This window comes from Pinus tabuliformis, chromosome 9 (assembly GCF_031772625.1).
Source record: "Pinus tabuliformis cultivar Carrire ecotype Pingquan chromosome 9, CPIR1, whole genome shotgun sequence".
Classification (NCBI taxonomy): domain Eukaryota; kingdom Viridiplantae; phylum Streptophyta; class Pinopsida; order Pinales; family Pinaceae; genus Pinus; species Pinus tabuliformis.
In genome coordinates this window covers 603,866,523-603,878,058 of record NC_142307.1, presented here as the reverse complement: position 1 = coordinate 603,878,058, position 11,536 = coordinate 603,866,523, and the positions used below count along the sequence as shown (strand labels likewise).

General features: G+C 36.7%; 1 non-coding gene across 1 annotated transcript; it reads right to left on the bottom strand.

Moving 5' to 3' along the window:
- Positions 1-11,114: 11,114 nt before the first annotated feature.
- On the bottom strand, positions 11,115-11,187 carry TRNAT-UGU (transfer RNA threonine (anticodon UGU)). Its single transcript has one exon. It is a non-coding gene; the product is annotated as a tRNA-Thr (tRNA).
- Between the last annotated feature and the right edge of the window lie 349 nt (positions 11,188-11,536).

Sequence of the window (11,536 nt, the reverse complement as noted above, 5' to 3'; positions counted from 1 at the left end):
CTTATCGAACAGTCTTTTTATTTGGTGGGTAATATTGATGAAGCTACCGCGAAGGCTATAAACTCCAACATGGAAAGTTAATTCTGAAAATGACCCTAAATCTTCGTGTACTGTCTCCTAATCGAGTCATTTGGGATTCAGAAGTTAAAGAAATAATTCTATCTACTAATAGTGGTCAAATTGGCGTATTACCCAATCATGCTTCACTTGTGGCAGCTGTAGATATAGGAGTTATGAAAACACATCTCAATGGGCAGTGGTCCACTATGGCTATGATGGGCGGTTTTGCCAAGATAGACAGTGATAGAATCACTATATTGGTAAATAATGCAGAGAGAGATGTTGACATCGATCCCCAAGAAGCCCAGGAAAATTTTCGAATAGCTAAAGCTGACTTAGCTCGAGCCGAAGACAAAAGACAAGCAACTGAGGCTGATTTAGCTCTGAAAAGGGCTAGAACACGATTAGAGGCTAAAAATGCTAGCCCCCCCGTCTCTAGTTAACATTTTCTATAATGATCTGAAAAATGGATTCATGTTCCGCCTCGATCCAAACACGTGGAGTAAAACTTATTAGATACCATTGAAAACTCGATGGCATCTAATAAGTTTACCTACTATTGGATTTGAACCAATGACTCTCCCCGTATGAAAGCGATACTCTAACCACTAAGTTAAGTGGGTCATTTATTCTCATAGGTAGAGTTGGATTTATAAACGATTCTAAATCGAAATCAAATTAAATGTATAGACAATGTATGTGTCCCTGGCACAGATCGAACTTATTGGAACGTATTGGATCATAGTATTGGATCATGAAATATCTACCTTGACATAAAGTGATCCATCTGGTTAGTATAGTAGTGTATCACCAAGACTGGCAAGGAAGGGCTATAGCTCAGCAAGGTAGAGCACCTCGTTTACATGTGCGCCAATGGTTTTCGGGAGAATTTATCGATTCGTCCGATCCACGAAATAGATTCTATGTGAAATAGTCTTACTCTATAAATTTGTTTCTCTGGGGAACAATAGCATGACAAAGATTAAGTTCGATCTGATTCAAATTACAGATCTAATTGATATGGCAAATCCCAGCTCTATTCAATGCCAGGCATAATGAGTATAATACGGGGACCTCAAAATAGATTCTTTTCGCTCTATGAACTTTTAGGTGTATGAAGTGTCATATTTTACTTTTGGAGTGATAGAAGAGACTTTATTTGAGTCAATCTATGCCCGAGCAAGGCAGACCTATGTCAAAGAAACCTTTTGAATAACTTTGGGATTGCTTCTGAAGGGTAAGAATTTGGAGCACACGGAGCCATATTAGTATCTTACCGGAAAGAGGAGAATGGCAGACTAACCGATCTTTCCATCAGTTAATGAAAGAGCCCAATGTGAGAAAATGCATGTTGGGTTCTTGGAACAGTTCAAATTATTTTGATAATAAGAACTTTGATCTATTCTACCGAGAAGGTCTACGGTTCGAGCCCGTATAGCCCTATACATTCCACTAAGTGATACTATTTATATATATCCCCTCATAGTCCGTCCCTATGACTTGGCCTTGAAAAGTCTTTCAGATCATATCAATCTCATGTCCTTATCGATATCGATGGATGGGAACGTTGGACCAGAGCAGGCATATTAGTATTTTGGATCGATTGAGATTGATCTGATACCAGATGATCAAACCTATAAACTATTTTTATTTATTTTTTATCGCTAGTTCTTCGAAAAATTAGAGAGTTCTCTCGAATATCATATGTTCCAAGCAATCCATAGAGCAGTCAAAGTATCGATCGGACATGTGACTTTTAGCTCCATCCAAAAGCAACGCATTTCGTTGGGGTTGAACAAAATTTCCGTTCAATCGAAAATCCCGGATGTATCTATCCCTTTGCTAAATATCGGGGCGAAGATCTTGATCAACTAGGATTCTCTACAATAAGTTATGTGCGGTAAATCGAGCCTATTTTTGAACCATAGAAGTGGCAAGTACGACGGATATTCTAAATACCTGGGCAGAGAAATTCTTTGGAGTTGATCCATCCTAGCTAAAGGCAAACCTTTGTTTCGTTCTCTTTCTTCACCTAAGATCATCACATGGTTTTTGAGACCCAAGATTTTCATATTGGGACAAACACTCTTCCTTGCCTCTAGTTCCGTTCTGGTAACATATCACAAAAATGCAATCTACCGGCTATGCATATTAGATCTACATCTGGACCAACGTTTGCTTTAATCTACCCCACTATTTTATATAATACACATATTTCATGGAATGCGTTCTAGAACAAACAATAAAATAAATAAGTCTATTGGGTTGGGATGAAAGAAAGAAACTATTACCCCTTATCCAGAAATTATGTGTACAACGACCCAAAAGAAGCTGCTTTTTGCCCTGTTACAAATAGATCTCTACTCAGCAATAGATCTGTCCGAAATGATTTTATATCATTGTGAGATGAGTGGGCTCATCTCATAACGAACTTATATGTGAACTAAAACGCTTTTTTCCTCTCATCACGATCCAATTATGACTTTTTGTCGTTCTCTCATTTTTCAAGAGCATTTGTCATCTTTGGAGATAACTGGGGAAATATTCGTAAAGGATCTAGTGATCAGGATTCAAAGGATCTTGGCAATGAATAAGACTTATGTTACTTCAAGTTATTCTTCTAAAAAAGAAGAAGAAGAAAAAAATGAATAGATAATTGGTCCAGATATAAATGATTTGGAATGATCTCCTTATGCTCCGTCTCACCCATTTTGAACAAACCTTTTACTTTTTTCCCGAGTATATTTTTTTGATCGGGATCAAACAATTACGCAATAGATCAATCTATGGTCCCATACCTCATTCTATCACTCGTACTTTGTCTAGATTTCGGACAGAACTGACAAGTGAATCAGGTTCGTTAGTGATTCACGAATTGGAAGTGTCCGAATATAAAGCATCAGCTTCCCTACGATATCTCGCATGTTTAGTAGTAATGCCTTGGGTAATTCCTATTTCATTAGGAAAGGTTTGGAGCCTTGGGTTACAAATTGATGGAATACAGTTAAATCTCAGAAAATTTTTGATTATCTCCAAGAACAAAATGCTCTGGGAAGATTTGATAAAATAGAAGAACTATTCTTGTTAGAAAGAATGGTGGAAGATTCTTTGGGAACACATTCACAATCTCTTCGTATAGAGATTCACAAAGAAACGATCCAATTGGTCGAAATGTACAATGAAGATTGTATCCAGATAATATCACATTTATTAACAAATCTAATAGGTTTTGCTTTTATAAGTGCTTATATCATTCTGGGTAAGAATAAACTCGCTATTATCAATTATTGGATCCAAGAATTCTTCTATAGTCTGAGCGATACAATGAAAGCTTTTCTAATTCTTTTAGCAACCGATCTATGTATTGGGTTTCATTCACCCCATGGTTGGGAACTGATGATCGATTCGATCTCCGAAAGTTATGGATTTGTCCATAATGAACGAATCATATCTGGTCTTGTTTCAACTTTTCCAATCATCTTAGATACGATTCTTAAATATTGGATCTTCCGTCGTTTCAATCGTATATGTCCTTCACTTGTAGTAATTTATCATTCGATGAATGAATAAAGAATAGGTAGGTTGTTTTCTCCAACCGAAACAATTGAAACAAAATAATAAAGTGTTTTCCGTGTTCAGGAATTAGCTATTCCTCCCCTTCATTCTTCTCCTGGTGCGAGACTTCCGATTTCTTATTTTTAGGTTTGGTTGAATCAATATAGTAGCAGAATTTTTGACAGATAACTATGATAGCTACCTACTCTCACCCCAAAAATGATTTGGAACCAATAATTGAACCATGCAAAATAGAAATACTTATGAATGGGCGAAATATGACTTGGTTAATTTTTGTCCTGGTCATGATACATATCATAACTCGGACGTCCATTTCGAATGCATATCCCATTTTTGCACAGCAGGGTTATGAAAATCCCTGAGAAGCCATTGGATGTATTGTATGTGCCAATTTTCACTTGGCAAAAAAACCTGTCGATATTGAGGTTCCACAATCCGTGCTTCCCAATACCGTATTTGAAGCAGTTGTTAAGATCCCCTATGATATGCAGATGAAACAAGTTCTTGCTAATGGCAAGAAAGGGGCTTTAAATGTAGGAGCTGTTATAATTTTACCTGAGGGCTTTGAATTAGCCCCTCCGGATCGTATTTCCCCTGAGATTAGACAAAAGACGGGTAATCTTTATTTTCAGAACTATCATCCCAATAAAAAAACATTATTGTAATAGGTCCTCTTCCCTGTCAAAAATATAGTGAACCTGTGTTCCCCATCCTTTCACCAGATCCTTCTACTGATAAAGAAGCTCACTTCCTGAAATATCCCATATATGTGGGTGGTAATAGAGGAAGAGGACAAATTTATCCCGACGGGAGTAAGAGCAACAATACGGTCTATAGTGCTTCAGCAACAGGAAGAGTGAGAAAAATTTTACGTAAAGAAAAGGGTGGATATGAGATAACTATCGATAATACATCAGACGGTGGGCAAGTGGTTGACATTGTACCTCCAGGACCGGAGCTTCTTATTTCAGAAGGCGAATTGATCATGGTCGATCAACCATTGATGAATAACCCTAATTTGGGTGGATTTGGTCAAGGAGATGTAGAGATAGTACTTCAAGATCCATTACGTGTTAAAGGTCTTTTATTATTCTTAGCATCTGTCATTCTGGCACAGATATTTTTGGTCCTTAAGAAGAAACAATATGAGAAAGTTCAATTGGCCGAGATGAATCTTTAGGTCCATAGATTTTTGAACATGAAGTTTACTTATTGATTCAAAAATGAATACCCCTTCGGAGCCTTTTATCCTTCTCCCTTATATATTCTTGATAAAATGTTCATTTAGATCTAAATTGGAATAAAATTGAAATAGGGAGTGACTCCATAAGCACTAGAACAGATCAACTTGTTGAACGATCCCCGATATGCTATATCGTGTACTATATACATGCCATTCCCTCCTTTCCTTGTCCAAACGATCCGGAAAATAGAGATAGATCGTAGGGAGGAGAGATGAGGAGAATAACTAAGCAATCTTGGAGAAGATTCCTATTTTCTCTGATCCCATTCTCCTATTTCATTATTCGAAGAACTAATTGGGTTTCTGATCTTGTCCTATTCATGAATTCCTTCATAATTTGAAGATTATTTTGTACGTTATACTGAAAATTCCTAAAGAAGGAAGATTAGACAAGTAAGGGGCAATATCACTCATAAAAAAAAACCTATAAAACTTTTGATAGGGTTTGTTCCTAATGAGAGAAAATGAATAAAAGGTGTTTTTCCTCCTCTTTTATTTTGTAAGCCAAAAAAATAGAAGAAAATATTCTATATGCACATTTAGATTCTCATAGTTTGGGTTTTTACAAAAACTTCGCATAATCTTCCATCAGATAAATGAGCAAATATTTAGTACTTAATATTATTCGTTTTTCTGTTGTTCCTTCGACAGATATTTAAATTTGATCGATCCAAATTTTTTCCGATCATATAGCGGAAGAATAGATTGGATCATCACTTGACTGAAAGGCATTGAATGAAGTAAATGATAGAGTCATTTTATTTGTACGAATCTTCTCTTCTAATTCAGATTAATATAGAAAGAATCTCAAAAAGAGATTTCGATAAGGCCTTACCCTTCAAAGAAGGGTAAGGCCTTATCAATTTTTCACTTTCGCATGTATACTATTTCCCACAGTAAGTGCATTTCCCCTACTATAGGGATGACCCTAATCCGGAATATGAACCATAGAAAAAGACACCCAGTAGACCAATCACGATAATACCAGTTACAGTACTTATCAACCAAAGAGGGATCCTTCCAGTGGTATCAGCCATTTCTCTTACTCCCTTTCACATTTTCTTAAGTGGTCATACACGAGACATAAATAGTCATAGCATAGATAATTATGCGTATTGGATCTCTTCGAATGGAGTGAGAATATTATCATTGTTCCTAATTGAAAAAATAATTGGAGAATGGAACAGCAAGTACAAAAATTAGTAGCAACCCCCAGTAGAGACTGGTACGATTCAATTCAACATTTTGGTCGTTCGGGTTCGGTTGTGTCATATCTACATACTTCCCCTTCCTTTAGTATAGAGTTTATCGTTGGGTGAACTGCATTGCCGATATTGATCCCAAGAAAAAAATTGTATGGATAGCTAGCCCGTGAACGGCCAACCATCTAACTGTAAAAATTGGATAAGTTCTATCTATAGTCATTAGTGCCTCCTAAAAAGATCTAGTAAATTCATCGAGTTGCTCTAACGGATCGAAACGGCCAGTTACTAATGGAACCTCTTGTCGACTTTCTGTGAAATACTCATTTGGCCGGGGGCTCCCGAACACATCATAAGCCAAACCCGTGCTTACAAATAACCAACCTGCAATGAATAGAGAAGGTATGGTAATTCTATGGATAACCCAGTATCTAATACTAGTAATAATGTCAGCAAAGGAGCGTTCTCCCGTATTTCTAGACATGCTCAGCTCCATATATTATTGTAAAGTCAGTCAAGGGGGAATTGATCCCATGAAAGATAGAGATCAGGAAATGGAAAACTACTAATATCTTCTCCAATCCTTGTTTGATTGTCAATGTTATACCAAGGGTATCTTTAAAGTCTACTGGACCAGTATAGCTAGCTTTCTTCTGACACAGCAATACAATTTTGATGAGTATCGAGAAGGAACGGGATAGAATGATTCTGTTCCTGCCAGCAGTTATTCTATCTCTGTTTGGTCGACTAAATCCCAACAAAAAGAAGAGAATATTGCATGTTTTGAGGTCCGTCCAGGCGTAAGGAACCCCAACTCCCTCAATCAATGTTGTAACAATAGCATAGTGGAAATTTTCGATTGGAATTAGCTTCTGCATACGGGTGGCTTTAGAACCGAAAAAGAGGATGAGTGCCGCTTCAAAGGATATCAATCACTATCAATAAACTCATCCAGAATATTATTTTTTTATATTCTTCTTTTTTCATTCCGACATGACATTATGCCTGTCTAGATGAACCCAGTAATTCAAATTGCATGGGGATCATTGGTGCTACGCAGATGTATGTTGCTTTTCCAATAGTATTATTATATAGTACCTTGTATTAACGAGTAGGTGTTACTTATTAGATAAAACCAAGTGGATAGTGCAATAGAACCTAGTCAATTTTAGGTATGTGAAATTACAAGTTACTCTTTGCAATAGGTGGAATTTCTGTAATATCGGGCTCTACTCGCTCTAATAATTAATATTGAAAAAACCTAATCCATCTAGACGGTCGAATGATTGGATCAATAAGATCAAGAAATGAAAGGACAAACTGGATATTCATATTCTTTCTTACACCTAAACGTGAAATTCACAAAACTTTGGCTATGTCTGTGGAGAGTTTTCTTCTGGTCCAGTCTCTGGACCGATAGCTACTGGTAAAAAGATAATGCCAGGTGATCCAATCGTACTGATTGAGAATTCATTCACCCTGTAAGAAGATTACATTCGACAATTTGTGAAGGGGTGTGCTGGTGCTATTCATTAGTTGCTCGATGAATGATTTCTAGGATAATGAAGAGATTTCTACTATATATCTCTGGCTGGAGTACTTCACATCTTTAGGATCTGATGCTACACCGCTGCTCAATAGCTTAGTAGATCAACTCTATTACATAAGTTGATTCCTGATTCTTGTAAATGAGTAGATTTGATCGTATCAGCCCAAAGCTTCTTTCAATAATTGATATTTATGGTGCTTCCATCATCAATTGAATTTATTATCCATGGAATATTTAGGCTCTATCTATTCATATTCAGGCTCCTATGAGAGTTTTTTTTGCTACAACTAATAAAATACCGTTACTTGGGACGGTGCATATGTAGAAAGCCTTTTCTTTTGTCCTTAGTCATAGTAGTTATTAACTAAGTTATTCTATGGTACAGATAGTCGCACATAATGACAGATCAAGGCCGTATTATTAAGAGCTTGTGGTAAGTATGGGTTCCGTTCTAATGCTTGGAAATAATATTCCAAAGCCTTCGTATGTTCCCCATTACTTGTATGCACAAGACCTATATTATATAGTATATAACTTCGATCATAAGGATCAGTTTCCAGTCGCATAGCTTCATAATAATTTGTAAAGCTTCCGCATATTCCCCTTCCGATTGAGCTGACATTCATTACGGTCGTTCATTCCATTGAAATGATCTCCGCTTCAAAACCGTACATGAGATTCCCACCTCATACGGCTCCTCCTTTCTTTACAGTAGGTAATATGGGGAGTAATCCATGGAATTGAAAAAAAAAAAAAAGATTCTGACCCAATATTATGAATTAACAGGGGCTAGTGTATTTCCAATGAATCTCTAGCCATCCTTCTTGCAAAGATTCTTTTCCAAATACCAAGGATCTTACTACTAGGAATGGAACCTCTAACAATTTCTTTGTTCTTAATGCCCTGTATTCTCCGGGGATTAATCACTTCAACAATCTCCGATGGTTCCATTATAAGGGTATCCGAGGTACAAACGAGATGGATGTTTGTTGTCCCAACCATTCTCACTATCCTTCAGAAAAGGGTAATGCATATGGGCTATAACGAAGATTTTGTGTTGTCGATTTCCATACGTAGTGCTTTCTCCCCTCATGCGCGCCTATCAAATAGGTTCAACTATACAAGGAAGGCCTATTGCATAGGTGTAACCTTTCGCTCTGTACTAAAATCCTCAGGAGATGAAAGCATCTAAAGGTGCATTGACTGGGGATACACGACAGAAGGAATTGTTCTATCTCCAGAACTCACCTTCACTGAGCGTAAGTTTTATTTTACCCAATTTTTATTCCCGAATACCTTACCTTTTCTTTCCCCAAAAAAGAAGAACAGAAAAAATATCAAATCACACCATCTCTGTAATAGGTAAATGCTTCTTTCTACCTCGAAGCCATCGGGATTATTCGCAATAAGGTATCTGCTACAATTGTGAAGGTCTTATCAATAAAATTTTCATTTCTCTGAGATCTAGGCATAGTCAATTACAGATTTGATAATTTCCTTCATTCCCTTACGCAAATGATTCCATGAACGAATTTTTTTTTCTGGTGCACAATACCATAAAATGGATTTCCTTACAATCGTAAATATGTTCTCATTCTATCTATTCCAATATATTCCAATCTGTTCTTTAAAATTAGAATAGATAGGGAATAAATTGAATAATTTTTCATTAGTAACATGAATAATAATGGAAAAAGGCTCGTATTGAAAGAATAATAGATTGGGTAAACTCGGGAAGTCCAGTTCGATTATGATCTGAACAAAGAAAGAGTTAAACGATCGAGCATTGCATAATGAGGATGAAATTCCTACCCAGCAATTGTGTGCTTTATCCATATAGATAAAAGAATATCGGGAAAATATAGTCATCATGACACAGGATCATTGCCAAAGAATTAGTTCTTATACAATTGATAAAATGATCATTACAGATCTATATATTATCATAATATGGAATGGATCAATTAATCTGTCTTAAATTCTTGATTAGGCAATCCGAATACGTCAGATTAACTGGGATGATTGAGGATTTCCTAAAATAAGAGGAAGTTGTAAAAAATGTCCTTTCGTCTTTCTGGGGGGATTGAATCATTACCTTAATTCCAAAAGATTGAATTGTTCGTACCCGAACAAAAAGAATTTGTTTCGTAAGGAAGTTGCTATTGACTCATTTTATTAATTAGAACCAAGAGATCTCATAGGAAAGATGGCCGAGCGGTTCAAGGCATAGCATTGGAACTGCTATGTAGGCTTCTGCTTACCGAGGGTTTGAATCCCTCTCTTTCCGTATCTTTGCCATACTATCTATTTTCTTCTCATCCATTGGTTTTCCAATCTATTGAATCCCAATAGGACTATTTCCTAATTCCAGGATCAATCTACCTCTATTTGTAATAGAGAAAATAGAATGAACATTGGTTCGTGGTATGGGAAAAGTAAAGACTATTTTAAGAAGCAATAAAAAAAAAGTATCGCAGATAACAAGTAACGTACGTAAGGATTATAAAATGTCTCCTTCGGGGAAGGGAAAAAGAAGGGAGAAGAACATAATTTCCAGATGCCCAGCAACCAACCCACCCCTCTCTTTCATTTCATTCTCGATTCAATCTTGACGGGAATAATACTCTACGACCAGCAATTCATTAATCTTCAAATTGATCCATTTACTATCTATTGTTTGATTGATGAATCCTTTATATTGTAAGGAATGAAAAGTCAAATGATTTGGCAATTTATCCCTCTGGAACAGATCTATATTCTTCTTAATGATAGCTCTCAATATTTGTTGATCTCTTATAGTAATCACATCTTGAGGTTTGCAAGGGTAACTTGGTATATCTACCATATGGTCATTGACCCGGATATGTCCATGATTCACTAATTGTCTAGCTCCAGGAATGGTGGGAGCCATACCCAATCGAAAAAGAATATTATCCAAACGCATTTCAAGTAATTGCAATAGGACCTGACCCATTGAGCCTTTGGCTCTTCTATCAATACGAACATATTTCAGCAATTGTCACTCCGTTAGTCCATAATGAAAACGCAATTTCTGTTTTTCTTCTAGCCGGATACGATATTGAGATATTTTCCTGGAAGAAGACCGGTTCATAGAATCCTTTCTGTTTTTGGGTCTTTTACTAGTGAGACCTGGTAAAGTTTTCAGACGACGTATTATTTTTAAACGAGGTCACCGATAACGGGACATAAAAACTCCTTATTCAATTAACAAATAGTGCTAGAAAGAAGAAAGAATAGTATAACCCGTATGAGTAGTACTGGAATTCTTTTATATGGAAAACGAAGATCTTTCTCCAATTTGTTATTGATCCTAATAGCTCCAATCATTTCATTCATCCCGTTCCTAGTTGGGAGTAAATGATCATGGCATGATGGACCCGACGAACGATCGTAAGAGTATTCTCCATTCCATCTTGATCCTAACAAAACTGTGTGGATTATGGAAATGAGAGGAACGGAAAAGAGCCAGCTATCGGGATCGAACCGATCACCATCGCATTACAAGTGCGATGCTCTAACCTCTGAGCTAAGCAGGCTCGATGGAATATCACTCCCCATTTCATTGGAGTGAGATCCATAGATTCCTTTGGAATCCTAACGATTATAGCACGAATCAGATTCAATGACGCAATCCAGATTACGATTACAACGGAACATTGTTTGAATGTAGATTATTTCAAGGGAAAGAAAGGAGAAGTAAGGGTCAATTGATATCGATCGTTTTACTCACTCTTCCAAATCGACTAGGGGAGGATAATAACATTGCATTTCAAATGGATAAATAATATAATGATTCCCAGTCATATTCGATTCGGGTAGAGATAGTCTAGGGGAGAGAAGGGGAGTAGGGGAGGATATTTCTCCCACCCAATATTGAGAAAATAT